This window comes from Hyla sarda, chromosome 4, assembly GCF_029499605.1.
Source record: "Hyla sarda isolate aHylSar1 chromosome 4, aHylSar1.hap1, whole genome shotgun sequence".
Lineage (NCBI taxonomy): Eukaryota > Metazoa > Chordata > Amphibia > Anura > Hylidae > Hyla > Hyla sarda.
Window position 1 is genome coordinate 217,643,894 of NC_079192.1, and position 16,075 is coordinate 217,659,968.

General features: G+C 42.2%; 1 long non-coding RNA gene across 1 annotated transcript; it reads left to right on the plus strand.

The window, feature by feature from the left end:
• Positions 1–2,475: 2,475 nt before the first annotated feature.
• On the plus strand, positions 2,476–8,261 carry LOC130368976 (uncharacterized). Its single transcript, XR_008892625.1, has 3 exons — positions 2,476–2,583; positions 7,401–7,498; positions 8,166–8,261. It is a non-coding gene; the product is annotated as an uncharacterized LOC130368976 (long non-coding RNA).
• Positions 8,262–16,075: the final 7,814 nt, after the last annotated feature.

Genomic DNA, 16,075 nt, shown 5'->3' on the forward strand with positions numbered 1-16,075 from the left:
GGTAGGGAATGTACTAAACCGGAGGAAATAACAAGTGTGGCAACCCAATTTTACCAGGATTTATACTCGAGGGAAAGCTTTGTGTCAGATGATGAAATTGACATTTTTTGAAGAAAATAGGGCTCCCTAGTATCAGCGAGGAAGAAAAGGTGAAAATGGGGGAAGAGATTAGTATAGGAGAAATGGAATCTGCCCTAAAGTCCTTTGTACATAACTCCGCCCCGGGCTCGGATGGTCAGGTCTTTGAAGTTTATAAATGTTTTGGGGGTGGGCTACTGCCATATCTTTTAGAGGTTTATAATGAATCCTTGAGTAGGGGGGAGTTATCCCCAACTATGGCTGAAGCCATCATTGTACTGATTCCTAAGAAAGGTAGGGAAAGTGGCGTAATGGATGATTTTAGGCCAATTTCACTCCTAAACACAGACCAGAAAATACTAGCAAAAATTTGGGCCAGGCGCTTGCAACGAGTGATGGATAAGCTAATAGGGAAGGAACAGAAAGGATTTATGCAGGGAAGAAATATCTATAATAATATTAGAAGAGTTTTTCTTAATATGCAGGCAAGGGGTGAGGGGGGCTCCCACTCCATCCTGTCTCTTGACGCTCAAAAAGCGTTTGACAGGGTGGAGTGGGGCTTCCTCTTTAAAATAATAGAACATATGAATCTTGGAGAAGGCTTCTTACAGGGGCTTAGGGCCCTATATAGATCCCCCAAAGCCAAAGTTAATATTAATAATATTATTTCCCGGGAGGTAGTGACGCTGCAGAGAGGAACTAGGCAGGGATGCCCCCTATCACCGCTCCTCTTCTCCCTCTTCATTGACCCACTCGCGCAGTTGATTAGATCTTCCAGCTTGTTTGATGGGTTTGGTGTCGAGGGAGAGGAGGAGAAAATACTGCTTTATGCAGACGATGTTGTATTGTTTGTCACAGATCCAGGAAGAAAGCTTGTTAGCATTATTGATTTGATAAAGGATTTTGGTAAATATTCTGGCTTTCAGATAAACTGGAATAAATCAGGATTATTAATGTTGTCAGGTGATAGCCAGGGCTGCCAGGGAGTGATACATGTTTTGCAGGAAAACGAGGCCCTGGAATACCTAGGAATTAAGATTTCGAGAAATATAGAAGAGTTTGCCCAGTTGAATATTACCCCATTGAGACAGAAAGTAAGAAATAAAATTCAAATATGGAAAAAGTTGCGTATGAAAATGGCTGAAATAATTACTCTGATAAAGACAATAATTTTCCCTATGGTTTTGCATGTGATTAGAGCAGCACCGGTTTGGTTAGGAGAACACCATTTTAATAAAATACAGAGTGAGATTAATGATTTTTTATGGGATGGGAAACAAACACGGATGAAACACACATTTCTGAGTCCTCCTTTGAGTAGTGGTGGTTTGGGTATACCAAATATGCAACTGTATTATATAGCGGCACAAATTGAATACATGATAAAGGAAGATGATGTTTGCGGCTTCCCCTTCGTGAGAGGAAGGTGAACCTCATGTATTCTGGTAAGCCCGGAAAAGGGTGAAACACAAGCCGGAGGCCACATGGACAGTCGCGCAGTTCAGTGAGCACTTTGGGTGAATATTGCTGTAATATCGTTAAGAAGTAACCTCATGGTTAATGATACTAAAAGCAAGTTTTTTAAATGCAAATCGTATGCCGCGTGATTTTTTTCTATGTCTGAATACGGATTGAGCCTCCGATTGTCAAGTCACATGATATACCTAAAGTGCATGTACATGGTACCACTATTTATGCGTTGGTGGTTACCATACCTAAGGCAGGTAAACCAATAGACAATACAGCAAATTTTAGGCCTATTTCATTACTAAATAGTGACATAAAACTGTATGCTATGGTTCTGGCGGCCTACTTGAACAAAATGTAATCAGAATTGGTCTTTAAAGACCAAGTCGGTTTTGTTAAAGGCCATCAGACAGTGGATAGTACTAGGTGTTTCCTGGACCTTATTGCTAAAGTGTGCGCAGATCGAACGCCCTCTCTGCTCCTTTCATTGGATGCAGAGAATGCGTTCGATTGGGTACACTGGGATTATCTGCGTCAAGTTTTACAGAAATTTTAAATTCCATCTAAACTTGAACAAGCTATTATGGCACTTTATTCAAATCCCACTGCTAGAGTGCTGAGTACGGGGGCAATCTTACAGAAATTCACTCTCAGTAATGGTACGCGACAAGGGTGCCCGCTTTCCCCCTTATTTTTTGTATTATTGATGGAGCCAGTGCACAACATATAAGGTCGCCGACGGATATTTCCGGAATCCAAGTAGGGACGAAAAACCACTGTGTAGGATTATTTGCCGACGATGTCATTATATGTTTAATGAACCCCCAGAAATCTTTATCTGCTGTTTTGGCTGTAAAAGAGGAATTTGCCAGGGCAAGCTATTATAAAATAAACTTTACTAAGTCAACGCTCCTTGCCTTTAATCTCCCTACAGATGTTCGGAGTTCTATATCTACGGTTTTTCCATTTACCTGGGCGGAGGACCAGATCTCATACCTGGTTATTGTATTAACGTCATCACCCTCTAAAACAGTTCTGGTAAATTTTTCTCTTCTAAAATCTCAAATAGTCAATGATATCTCAGGTTTTTCTATACTTCCGGTGTCCTCGGCCGGTCGGATAGCAGTGATAAAAATGGTTTTATTGGCATAAATGTTATATATATAAAAAAGGGAACCTCGTAACTTTGGCAAGCACAAATAGTCATAATTGGTGATGTAGCTGGTAGTTGTGCGGTTTTTGCTGGGAGCATATAATATTGCAGGGGGTAATACACATTAGTAGTACAAATAAACCCAACTGTACAATGACTATCACCAATATATAAAAGCAGGCCCATGGATTCAGTTTTCAGGATCCATCTAGCCTCCCTCTGTAATAGACAAAAAACGTATTACAGATATCGGGGTATATACTGGTAAATTCAAATAGGGAAAAGCAGATAAGCAAAGAACATGAAGTCCAGCAACTCACCACAAAAGTATGCTTCAGCGAAGTACACACGCAATGAATGCCCAGGATAGTGCGGGAAGCTCAGAGGCTACAAACCGGTAGGTTTCGTGCACTTGCACTTCTTCCGGCCTCATGAGAGGCCGGAAGAAGTGCAAGTGCACGAAACCTACCGGTTTGTAGCCTCTGAGCTTCCCTCACTGATTATTTGTGTCTATGGATCTCCAGGCACCACCTCACATTCAGCTATTATATTGAACCATTTTCTGTCCATGGACTTCCATTACTGTGCATGTATAGTGTCTCAGGTGTGTTAGTCAGGTGCCTCCAGTTTCTGTCTTTCTCCTTTATTTGCATCAAATAGAGAAAATAGACATGGTCGCACATCCACTACATGCACAATGATCTAATGCTTCTCACCAACATTTGTTAAACTAACAGGTCGTTAGTCTACTTTATGATCATAAAGTGCAAGCCCACTAGCCACGTCACGGCCACCTGTAAGTAGTGGGTCCCTAACATAAAATGGTCCCTTCCTTTCTGGCAGCCTCCCAATCTGACCGGGAACACATGGTGAGCTTTTACACCTTGTTCACATTAGTGTGGTGCTGTGCGGCGTCCATTGCTGCCACGGCACAGTGTCTATGGGGAGGCACGGCCCTGGCACTGGTTTGAGTGGCACTGGGGCTGCTCTGCCAGTGGGTCATTCCCCCTGTGGGCACTGGTGTTGCGGCGGTGGTGGTCGCCGCCCAGTGCTATGCCATTTTATGCTGTTTTCTCTATTTGAATTCACATTGTGTTTTCTATCCCCCTCTTTTTTTTCTACTTGGTCTGCACACCAGCTTTTATACCTTGTTTGCACTGGTATGATGCTGTGCATCCTTTGCGGCCACAGCACCATGTCTATATCGTGCTTGATAAAGACCTTATTGTTAGGTCGAAACGTTGCATCATTCTGTATGTATTGGGATCAATAAACCACCCTTTTTGAATTTGGACACCAATACCGGAGTGCCGTCTTCCATTTCTTCTATTTGATACGTTTGCCTTGGTCAAGCTTGAGGATGGGCACCCACTAACCCTTGTAAGGGTTTGAACACTGTGCATCTCCCATCACTTATATTGGATGTCTATAGGGAGCTGCGGCCCTGGGTCTGGTTTGAGTGGCATTGGGGCTGCTCTGCCAGCGGGTCATTCCCTCCGTGGGCATTGGTGTTGCGGCGGTGGTGGTCACACCCAGTGCTATACCATTTTATGCTAGGGACGTTAGGGACCCACTACTTACAGGTGGCCGTGATGTGGCTAGTGGGCTTGCACTTCATGATCATAAAGTACACTAACGACCTGCTAGTTTAATATATCTTGCTGATCATTGTGCATGTTGTGGTTGTGCGACCATGTCTGTTTTCTATATTTGAATTCACATTGTATATACAGGTAATACTAGTTAGGAGCGTGTGCTAAATAAATACCCCTATAGTATGTATTGCTATATGACCTCCCAGATACATACACACATATAGACAAGGAAAATGTAGTCACTTACAAAAAATTATTCCAACATATATTAACTTTATTAGTAATATCAAATATAAAAATGGAGGGATTCCACCAAGGAGGGGGAAGGAATACAGGGTGTAACTCTAATGCCATAAACACACCTAATTACAATCTGCATATGCATTATAAAGTGCCATACATGTTATCAATAAATATACAGAATAGTCTCTCACACCATCAAAAGGATAAAATTAATGTATAGCATTATACCAAACCCATTACCAGGAGTAGCAAGGCAGACACCAGAGCAACACCACCCCAAGGCTGGCTTTTCAGCAAATGCCTTTGCCGAGAGGTGGTGTCCATCCAGCCAGGTAAAATATTTAAACAAACAGCATCCAATGGTTCTAAATACCTCCTCCCCCTCACCTGTATACACGCTGGCCCCAGTAATAGGAATGTTTGTCTATTTCCTCCTCTTTTGGGGATCCCTACCCGGAAAAAATATTTGATCAGGCCCTTAACCCCTTAAGGACGCAGGACGTAAATGTACATCCTGGTGAGGTGGTACTTAACGCACCAGGACGTACATTTACGTCCTAAGCATAACCGCGGGCATCGGAGCGATGCCCGTGTCATGCGCGGCTGATCCCGGCTGCTGATCGCAGCCAGGGACCCGCCGGCAATGGCCGACGCCCGCGATCTCGCGGGCGTCCGCCATTAACCCCTCAGGTGCCGGGATCAATACAGATCCCGGCATCTGCGGAAGTTCGCGATTTAAATGAACGATCGGATCGCCCGCAGCGCTGCTGCGGGGATCCGATCATTCATAACGCCGCACGGAGGTCCCTTCTCCTTCCTCCGTGCGGCTCCCGGCGTCTCCTGCTCTGGTCTGTGATCGAGCAGACCAGAGCAGAAGATGACCGAAAACACTGATCTGTTCTATGTCCTATACATAGAACAGATCAGTATTAGCAATCATGGTATTGCTATGAATAGTCCCCTATGGGGACTATTCAAGTGTAAAAAAAAATGTAAAAAAATGTAAAAGTAAAAGTAAAAAAAAAGTGAAAAATCCCCTCCCCCAATAAAAAAGTAAAACGTCCGTTTTTTCCTATTTTACCCCCAAAAAGCGTAAAAAACATTTTTTATAGACATATTTGGTATTGACGCGTGCGTAAATGTCCGAACTATTAAAATAAAATGTTAATGATCCCGTACGGTGAACGGCGTGAACGAAAAAAAATAAAAAAAAGTCCCAAATTCCTACTTTTTTAATACATTTTATTAAAAAAAATTATAAAAAATGTATTAAAAGTTTTTTATATGCAAATGTGGTATCAAAAAAAAGTACAGATCATGGCGCAAAAAATGAGCCCCAATACCGCCGCTTATACGGAAAAATAAAAAAGTTAGAGGTCATCAAAATAAAGGGATTATAAACGTACTAATTTGGTTAAAAAGTTTGTGATTTTTTTTAAGCGCAACAATAATATAAAACTATATAATAATGGGTATCATTTTAATCGTATTGACCCTCAGAATAAAGAACACACGTCATTTTTACCATAAATTGTACGGCGTGAAAACAAAACCTTCCAAAATTAGCAAAATTGCGTTTTTCGTTTTAATTTCCCCACAAAAATAGTGTTTTTGGGTTGCGCCATACATTTTATGATATAATGAGTGATGTCATTACAAAGGACAACTGGTCGCGCAAAAAACAAGCCCTCATACTAGTCTGTGGATGAAAATATAAAAGAGTTATGATTTTTAGAAGGCGAGGAGGAAAAAATGAAAACGTAAAAATTAAATTGTCTGAGTCCTTAAGGCCAAAATGGGCCGAGTCCTTAAGGGGTTAATAGAGCCATGTTACCAAAAAACAAACAAACACCCTTGTAAGGGATAGCCTAAACATAGGGGGGCAGTAAATACTGACAGTGTGCTACCCTTCCTACACCATGTAGGGGACAATGCAATGTGACCTTCTATATAGAATAAACCTTAACACAGAACTACTTGGAGTAACTTAATATAAAATGTAATGTTTATTGATATACATTAAAAGAACCATCAGGTTTCAAGAAATAAGGAAAAGGGGAGGGGAAACAGCATCACAAAAAATACAGCAACCTCACTGGCACATCTGCCAATCAAAATAGTAATAGGTGGGCATATACTTCATTAAGGTGCACATAATATGAATAGCAGAAATATGGAACAAGATATAGTACAGTAGTTAAACAAAATATAGTATTGCAATGAAAGTGCCATATGCATACAGTGCTATAAATCTAAAGGAGCCACATCAGTGCAATGAGGTAGTACATGGACAATACCCACACAGGAAAGCGCCAGGTAGAGACCGGGATGGCACCACCCTACACGCGTTTCGGCACACTGACCTTCGCCGACCCCAGTAATAGGAATTTTTGTCTACTTCTTCCTCTTTTGGGGATCTTTACCCGGAAAAAATATTGGATCTGGCCCTTAATAGAGCCATAAAACAAAATAGCGTACAAAGCAATAGAAGAAAGGAAAAAGACTGAATATATATCAGCACACTAACACACAAATATTAAGTAAGTATAACAATTTTATTAATTACATATACACCAAGTATTCAAGTGTACAAAAGTGGGGAAGAAAGGATAAAACCATTTAAAATAATGAGCTGAAGATGTAAGCCCAAACACTCACCTAGGGTGGGGTAATGAACCCCCTCTCCTAGAAACAGGCACTCGTCCTACTGAATTAAATAAGTCAACACTCCATACAAATAAAACTATTGTACGTCATAGGTACACAGGCTATGCAACAATATAATCAATAGTATATAAGCAACAACAAGTAGCTATAACTTACACTAACATGACCTGTAATACTTGTATGTGTTATGTGCATAGAACAAGCGTTCCAAAGATAGAGGACTGGATCAGATGTCTAAAGGGTCAACAGAAGGATGGGGCCACAGATGACTCCACGCGTTCCGTCGCTCCCAAAGGTGACTTTAAACTATTAAAGGGCAGAAAAAACTACCAAAGAGATGAATCTCAACCTAGTGAACATGGAAAAGAATCTAGCTTATCCTTTTCTTTTTGGTTTAGTCCGATGGCAGACAAGATTAAGAAAATTATCTATGACAATTGGTTCCTGATACAGAGCAATGTGAGCCTAGCAGAATATGCAAAAAGTTAAACCTCTCATAACTTTCAAAAAGTGTAAAAACTTGAAAGATGAGTTGGTTCAGAGCAGGTTCCACCACTCAAAAAGGGATACCAGTTGGTTGAATAGAACTATGCTGCCTGTAAATTATTTTATATTGGGTGTAAGAAACGCGCACTTAACGTGCGGTCCAGAGAACATGTTCATTCGGTAATGTTCGGAAAGGGCTGCCCTAGGCTCATTTCTCATGTTAGGGAAGAGCATCATGGAGATACCAGCTGTCTAACCTTTCTTAGTTTGGAAGGGTTTAATGCCAGCGTGGGTATAGACAGACATAGGGCAAGAGAAGACAAGATCATTTTAGAAACTAATGCCCAAGGTAATTTAGGCTTGAACGATCGTTTAGATCTTGGCATTTTCATATGAAATCTTTTCCATATGCATAACCTGTTTTCTTGTTTTACATACAGTGTTTTGCTTTTAATGTGGTTTTAATTATCTTGTAGCAACGCCATTCACCCCGCACGTCACACCCGGAGGATTATTTACCTGTCTGTGATTGGGGGAGAGAAGGCATTCTGAAGAAACGCCGGGAAGGGGCGTGAAACAATTGTCACACGTATCTGATTGTACCGATATGGTGTCCCGCTGTTGTATTGTCTCAGTGCACCGAATATAAAGAAGTCCGATTCACCGAAAAACGTGAGTGCCTTCTTACCCTCCTCTTGTTCTAGTCCTGCAAATTTCAATACATTTGGATTATTTTGATGGGCTTCTCTGACATGTTTAATTTACCTTGTACATCCTACTCCTGTTTTCACAGATCTAAAATGCTCTTGAATCCTTACGTATAGGCAGCGTATGGTCTTTCAAATGTAGTCCTGCCTACATGGACATATTATAGCATAAGCTATATACTTTGTTTTACATGAGATTAATTTGTTTATATACTACTGAATGTCGCCTAGATGTAAGTACTTAGACTCCATGTAAAATTTCTACATAGTACGTTGTCTACATTTATGATTCCTCCTCGGGCCCACTTTTTCCATCCAGTTAATTTTTGCCTGTCTGCGGAATCTGTCTGCGGAATCTGTAGGCGCTATATAAATAAATAAAATAAATAAAATGGTACCCAGCATATTTCCCAATGTCCGATTTTTACGGTATGTGAATAATGGCTGCCTACTTGCTGCTTCTCCTTAATCTGGATCACCTTCTATTATGTGTCAATGTTTTCATATGACTGACTGCACCACATTGTCCATTGCAGAATGCTTAAAAGAGAATACAAAAAGCTAATTTTCCTTTTTTGGGCCCTTTAGGAGTGAATTACTTTCCACTTTTTAGCTTTTTCACATGCAATATGTAGTTTTGCAACAGCTGGAGGGCTACAGTTTGAGACCACTATACAGTGGTCTCTAAACTGTATCCCTCCAGATCTTGCAAAACTACAACTCCTAGCATGCCCACACAGCTGTTTGCTGTCTGGGCAAGCTGGAATTTGTAGTTTTGCAACATCTGGAGGGCCACAGTTTGGAGATCACTTTGCAGTGTTCCCTAAAACTGTAGCCCTCCAGATGTTGTAAAACAGCAAATCCCAGCATGCCCAAACAGCTGTCTCGGCATGCTGGGAGTTGTAGTTGTGTACCTCCAGCTGTTGCATAACTACATCTCCCAGCATGCCCTTCGGTAATCAGTACATGCTGGGAGTTGTAATTTTGCAACAGCTGGAGGCACACTGGTTGGAAAATACTGAGTTAGGTAACAGAACCTAACTGAAGGTTTTCCAACCAGTGTGCATCCAGCTGTTGCAAAAGTACAACTCCCACCATGCACGGTCTGTCAGTACATGCTGGGAGTTGTAGTTTTGAAACAGCTGGAGGTTTGCCCCCCATGTGAATGTACAGGGTACATTCACACGGGCAGGTTTACAGTAAGTTTCCTGCTTCAAGTTTGGGCTGCGGCAAATGTACCCTAAAAACACTACACTATCACAAAATAAAGGGTAAAACACTACATATTCACCCCCTTACACTGCCCCCCCCCCCAATAAAAATGAAAAACGTATTGTATGGCAGTGTTTCCAAAACGGAGCCTCCAGTTGTTGCAAAACAACAACTCCCAGCATTTCCGGACAGCCATTGACTGTCCGGGCATGCTGTGAATTTAGCAACAGCTGGAGGCACCCCGTTTGGGAATCACTGGTGTAGAATACCCCTATGTCCACCCCTATGCAATCCCTAATTTAATCCTCAAATGCGCATGGAGCTCTCTCACTTCGGAGCCCTGTCATATTTCAAGAAACAGTTTAGGGCCACATATGGGGTATTTCCGTACTCGGGAGAAATTTTGGGGGGCTTTTTCTCCTTTTACCCCTTATGAAAAGGAAAAGTTGGGGGCTACACCAGCTTGTTAGTGTAAAAAAAATTAAAAATGTTACACTAACATGCTGGTGTTGCACCGCACTTAGCGTTAAAAGGAAAAAAAATTTTTTTTCGCATTTCGAAATACCCCATACGTGGGCATAAAATGCTCTGTGGGTGCACAACAAGGCTCAGGAGTGAGAGTGCACTATGTACATTTGAGGCCTAAATTGGTGATTTGCACAGGGGTGGCTGATTTTACAGCGTTTCTGACATAAACGCAAAAATGAAATACCCACATGGGACCCCAATTTTGGAAACTACACACCTCACGGAACGTAACAAGGGGTATAGTGAGCCTTAACATCCCACAGGTGTTTAATGAAAATTCTTCAAAGTTGGATGGAAAAATGAAAAAAAAAGCATTTTTCACTTAAATGCTGGTGTTACCCTAAATTTTTCATTTTCACAAGGGAAAATAGGAAAAAAGCCCCCCAAAGTTTTTAATCCTATTTCTTCTGAGTAAGAACATACCCCATGTGTGGATGTAAAGTGCTCCGCGGGCGAACTACAATGCTCAGAAGAGAAGGAGCGCCATTGGGATTTTGAAGAGAAAATTAGTCCGGAATTGAAGGCCACGTGTGTTTACAAAGCCCCCATAGTGCCAGGACAATGGACCCCCCCCCCCCATGTGACCCCATTTTGGAAACTACACCCCTCACGTAATGTAATAAGGGGTACAGTGAGCATTTATGCCCCACAGGTGTCTGACAGATTTTTGGAACAGTGGTCAGTGAAAATGAAAAATGTATTTTTTCATTTGCACAGCCCACTGTTCCAAAGATCTGTCAAATGCCAGTGGGGTGTAAATACTCACTGCACCCCTTATTAAATTCTGTGAGGGGTGTAGTTTCCAAAATAGGGTCACATGTGGGGGGACCACTGTTCTGGCAGCATGGGGGACTTTGTAAATGCACATGGCCCCTGACTTCCATTCCAAACAATTTTTTTCCAAAAGCTCAATGGCGCTCCTTCTCTTCTGAGCATTGTAGTGTTCCGGCAGAGCACTTGACGTCCACACATGGGGTATTTCCATAATCAGAAGAGATAGGATTACAAATTTTTTGGGGGGTTTGTCTTATTATCCCTTGTAAAAAAAAAATATTTGAGGGAAAACTAGCATTTTAGTGAAAAAAAAAATCATTTACACATCCAACTTTAACGAAAAGTCGTCAAACACCTGTGGGGTGTTAAGGCTCACTGGACCCCTTGTTACGTGCCTTGAGGGGTGTAGTTTCCAAAATAGTATGCCATGTGCTTTTTTTGCTGTCCTGGCACCATAGTGGCTTCCTAAATGGAACATGCCCCCCAAAAACCATTTCAGCAAAATTTGCTTTTCAAAAGCCAAATGTGACTCCTCTTCTGAGCATTGTAGTTCACCCGCAAAGCATTTTACGTCCTAACATGGGGTATTTCCATACTCAGAAGAGATGGGGTTACAAATTTTGGGGGGCATTTTGTCCTATTATCCATTGTTAAAATGTAAAATTTGAGGGAAAACTAGCATTTTTGTGAAAAAAAAAATCATTTACACATCCAACTTTTACAAAAAGTCGTCAAACACCTGTGGGGTGTTAAGGCTCACTGGACCCCTTGTTAAGTGCCATGAGGGGTGTAGTTTCCAAAATAGTATGCCATGTGGGCTTTTGTTTGCTGTTCTGGCACCATAGGGGCTTCCAAAATGTGACATGCCCCCCAAAACCATTTCAGAAAAACTCACTCTCCAAAATCCCACTGTCGCTCCTTTCCTTTTGAGCCCTCTACTGCGCCCGCCGAACACTTGACATACACATATGAGGTATTTTCTTACTTGAAAGAATTTAGGTTACACATTTTAGGAAGATTTCTCTCCTTTTACCCCTTGTAAAAATTCAATAACTGGGCCTACAAGAACATGCCAGTGTAAAAAATGAAGATTTAGAATTTTCTCCTTCAATTTGCTGCTATTCCTGTGTAACACCTAAAGGGTTAACAAACCTTTTGAATGTCATTTTGAATACTTTGATGGGTGCAGTTTTTATAATGGGGTCATTTGTGGGGAATTTCTAATACAAAGGCCCTTCAAATCCACTTCAAAACAGAACTGGTCCCTTAAAAATTTTGATTTAGAAAATTTTGTGGAAAATTGCTGCTATACTTTGAAGCCCTCTGATGTCTTCCAAAAGTAAAATCATGTCAACTTTATCATGGAAACATAAAGTAGACATATTGTATATGTGAATCAATATATAATTTATTTGGAAAATTCATTTTCCTTATAAGCAGAGAGCTTCAAAGTAAAAAAAAAAATGCAAAATTTTCAATTTTTTTCATCAAATTTTAGAATTTTTCACCAATAAATGATGCAAGTATCAACAACATTTTACCACTAACATAAAGTAGAATATGTCACGAAAAAAGAATCTCGGAATCAGAATGAAAGGTAAAAGCATCCCAGAGTTATTAATGTTTAAAGTGAAATTGGTCAGATGTGCAAATAATGGCCGGGTCCTACAGTGAAAATTGGCTGGGTCCTTACCCCTTAAGGACCCTTGACGTACGCGTACGTCATGACACCCTGGCCGGGCGGGGATCGGACCGGGATGCCTGCTGAAATCGTTCAGCAGGCATCCTGTGCAAACGCCCAGGGGGGTCATTAGACACCCCCATGTAGGCGATTGCAGCAAATCGCAAGTGAATTCACACTCGCGATTTGGGCGATTCCGGGTCATTACGGGTCTATGGTTACCCGGTGACCCGGAATATAAGGGGGATCGCGGTTGTCTAAGACACCCACGATCCCCCTGAAGGGATAGGAGCGAGGTGGTAGGGGTGCCACCCCTCCTATCCCTGCTATTGGTGGTCTAGACGCGACCACCAATAGCAGATCGAGGGCGGGGGGGTTACTTTTGTTTTCCCCGTCCTGCCCACCCACAACAGGCGGGGTAGGATGGGGAGATGACGGGGACCGACGCCGAGGATCCACTTACCGATCCGGGCGGGTGTCGGAGGCAGCGGGCGACGGAGATCGGTGGGCGGCAATGTTGTGCGGCTGGATTCGCCGGTGAGTTGTCTAGCGACATCTGGAGGGTACAGTTTGAGACCATTATACAGCGGTCTCTAACTGTAGCCTTCCAGATGTTGCAAAACTACAACTCCCAGCATGCCCAGACCGCTGTTTGGGCATGCTGGAATATGTAGTTTTGCAACAGCTGGAGGGCTACAGTTTGAGACCACTATATAGTGGTCCCTAAACTGTAGCCCTCCAGATCTTGCAAAACTACAACTCCTAGCATGCCCAAACAACTGTTTGCTGTCTGGGCATGCTGGGATTTGTAGTTTTGCAACAGCTGGAGGACCACAGTTTGGAGATCACTTTGCAGTGTTCTCTAAAACTGTAGCCCTCCAGATGTTGCAAAACTGCAAATCCCAGCATGCCCAAACAGCAAAAAGCTGTCTCGGCATGCTGAGAGTTGTAGTTGCGTACCGCCAGCTATTGCATAACTACATCTCCTAGCATGCCCTTCGGCGATCAGTACATGCTGGGAGTTGTAGTTTTGCAACAGCTTGAGGCAAACTGGTTGGAAAATACTGAGTTGGGTAACAGAACCTAACTGAAGGTTTTCCAACCAGTGTGTCTCCGGCTGTTGCAAAAGTACAACTCCCAGCATGCACGGTCTCTCAGTACATGCTGGGAGTTGTAGTTTTGAAACAGCTGGAGGTTTGCCCCCCATGTGAATGTACAGGGTACATTCACACGGGCAGGTTTACAGTAAGTTTCCTGCTTCAAGTTTGGGCTGCGGCAAATTTTTCACCGTAGCGCAAACTCCTAGCGGGAAACTCACCGTAACACGCCAGTGCGAATGTACCCTAAAAACACTACAGTACACTATACTAACACATAATAAAGAGTAAAACACTACATGTACACCCCTTACATTGTCCCCCCCAATAAAAATGAAAAATGTATTGTATGGCAGGGTTTCCAAAACGGAGCCTCCAGCTGTTGCAAAACAAGAACTCCCAGCATTTCCGGACAGCTAGTGACTGTCCAGGCATGCTGGGAAGTTAGCAACAGCTGGAGGCACCCTGTTTGGGAATCACTGGTGTAGAATACCCCTATGTCCACCCCTATGCAATCCTTAATTTAGTCCTCAAATGCCCATGGCGCTCTCTCACTTCAGAGCCCTGTCGTATTTCAAGGAAACTGTTTAGGGCCACTTATGGGGTATTTCCTTACTTGGGAGAAATTGCACTACAAATTTTGGGGGGCTTTTTCTCCCTTTACCCCTTATGAAAAGGAAAAGTTGGGGGCTACACCAACTTTAACAAAAATTCGTCAAACACCTGTGGGCTGTTAAGACTCATTTTACCCCTTGTTGTGTTCTGTGAGGGGTGTAGTTTCCAAAATGGGGTAACACATGGATATTTATTTTTTTGTGTTTATGTCAGAACCACTGTAAAATCAGCCACCCCTATGCAAATCATCAATTTAGGCCTCAAATGTGCATAGTGCGCTTTCACTCCTGAGCCTTGTTGTGCGTCCGCAGAGCATTTTACGCCCACATATGGGGTATTTCCGTACTCAGGAGAAATTGTGTTACAAATTTTGGGGGGCTTTTTTCCTTTTACCTCTTGTGACAATAAAAAGTATGGGGCAACACCATCTTAGTGTAAACATTTTTTTTTACACTAACAGGCTGCTGTAGACCCCAACTTTTCCTTTTCATATGGGGTAAAAGGAGAAAAAACTCCCCAAAATTTGTAACGCAATTCCGTCCGAGTACGGAAATACCCCATATGTAGCCCTAAACTGTTTCCTTGAAATACGACAGGGCTCCAAAGTGAGAGAGCGTGTGTATTTGAGGATTAAATTAGGGATTGCATAGGGGTGGACATAGGGGTATTCTATGCCAGTGATTCCCAAACAGGATGCCTTCAGTTGTTGCTAAACTCCCAGTATGCCTGGACAGTCAGTGGCTGTTCGAAAATGCTGGGAGTTGTTGTTTTGCAACAACTGGAGGCTCCATTTTGGAAACACTGATGTATGATACATTTTTTCATTTTTATTGGGGAGGACCGTGTAAAGGGGAGTATATGTAGTGATTTACCCTTTATTATGTGTTAGTGTAGTGTAGTGTTTTTAGGGTACATTCACAGAGTCGGGGGTTTACGTGTGAATGTACCCTGTGCAAACCTCCAGCTGTTGCAAAACTACAACTCCCAGCATGCACTGACAGACCGTGCATGCTGGGAGTTTTACTTTTGCAACAGCTGGAGGCACACTGGTTGGAAAACCTTCAGTTAGGTTGTTACCTAACTCAGTATTTTCCAACCAGTGTGCCTCCAGCTGTTGCAAAACTACAACTCCCAGCATGTACTGATTGTCGAAGGGCATGCTGGAAGACGTAGTTATACATAATTCATAGTTTACAGTATTCAATGCAGTTGCAGATTCTTTTATATAGGAAGCGCCATCAGAACCCTTTTCACCAGGTTCAGGGAACACATCTGGTCCGTTAGGTCTGGAAAAGGTTCACCTAGGTTCATTAATCATGTCAGAACACAGCACAATATCGACATATCCAGTTTGCGTTTCTGCGGTTTATAATGTGTTATAAGTAGCAACGGCGTTGATAGGCACAAGAAGCTATTGCAATGAGAAGCCTATGTCATCTAAAAACAAGAGCCCAAGATATGCTGGGACTTAATGATAAGATTGATTTTAGTGGTTTTTTTTTTTGTCACTTTCTATTTCTATTTGTTTTTAGTATCTTTTTCATGTTAGAGTTTATGTAACTCACCTGTCCTGCTGACGTCAGTGGAATCAAGTATTTCAGTGCCGCTCAGCAGGAAGTGGGCAGGTCTGTAGAAGCACACGAGTTGTGTGAAACAGCATTACCTTTTTTCACTGCATGAAGTACCATAGCTGCTGCCTTCTCCTGATTTTAGAATCGTCTGTTTGATGTTTCAAGAATAAAGAATTCCTGTTTGCATCAACCAGAGAGTTG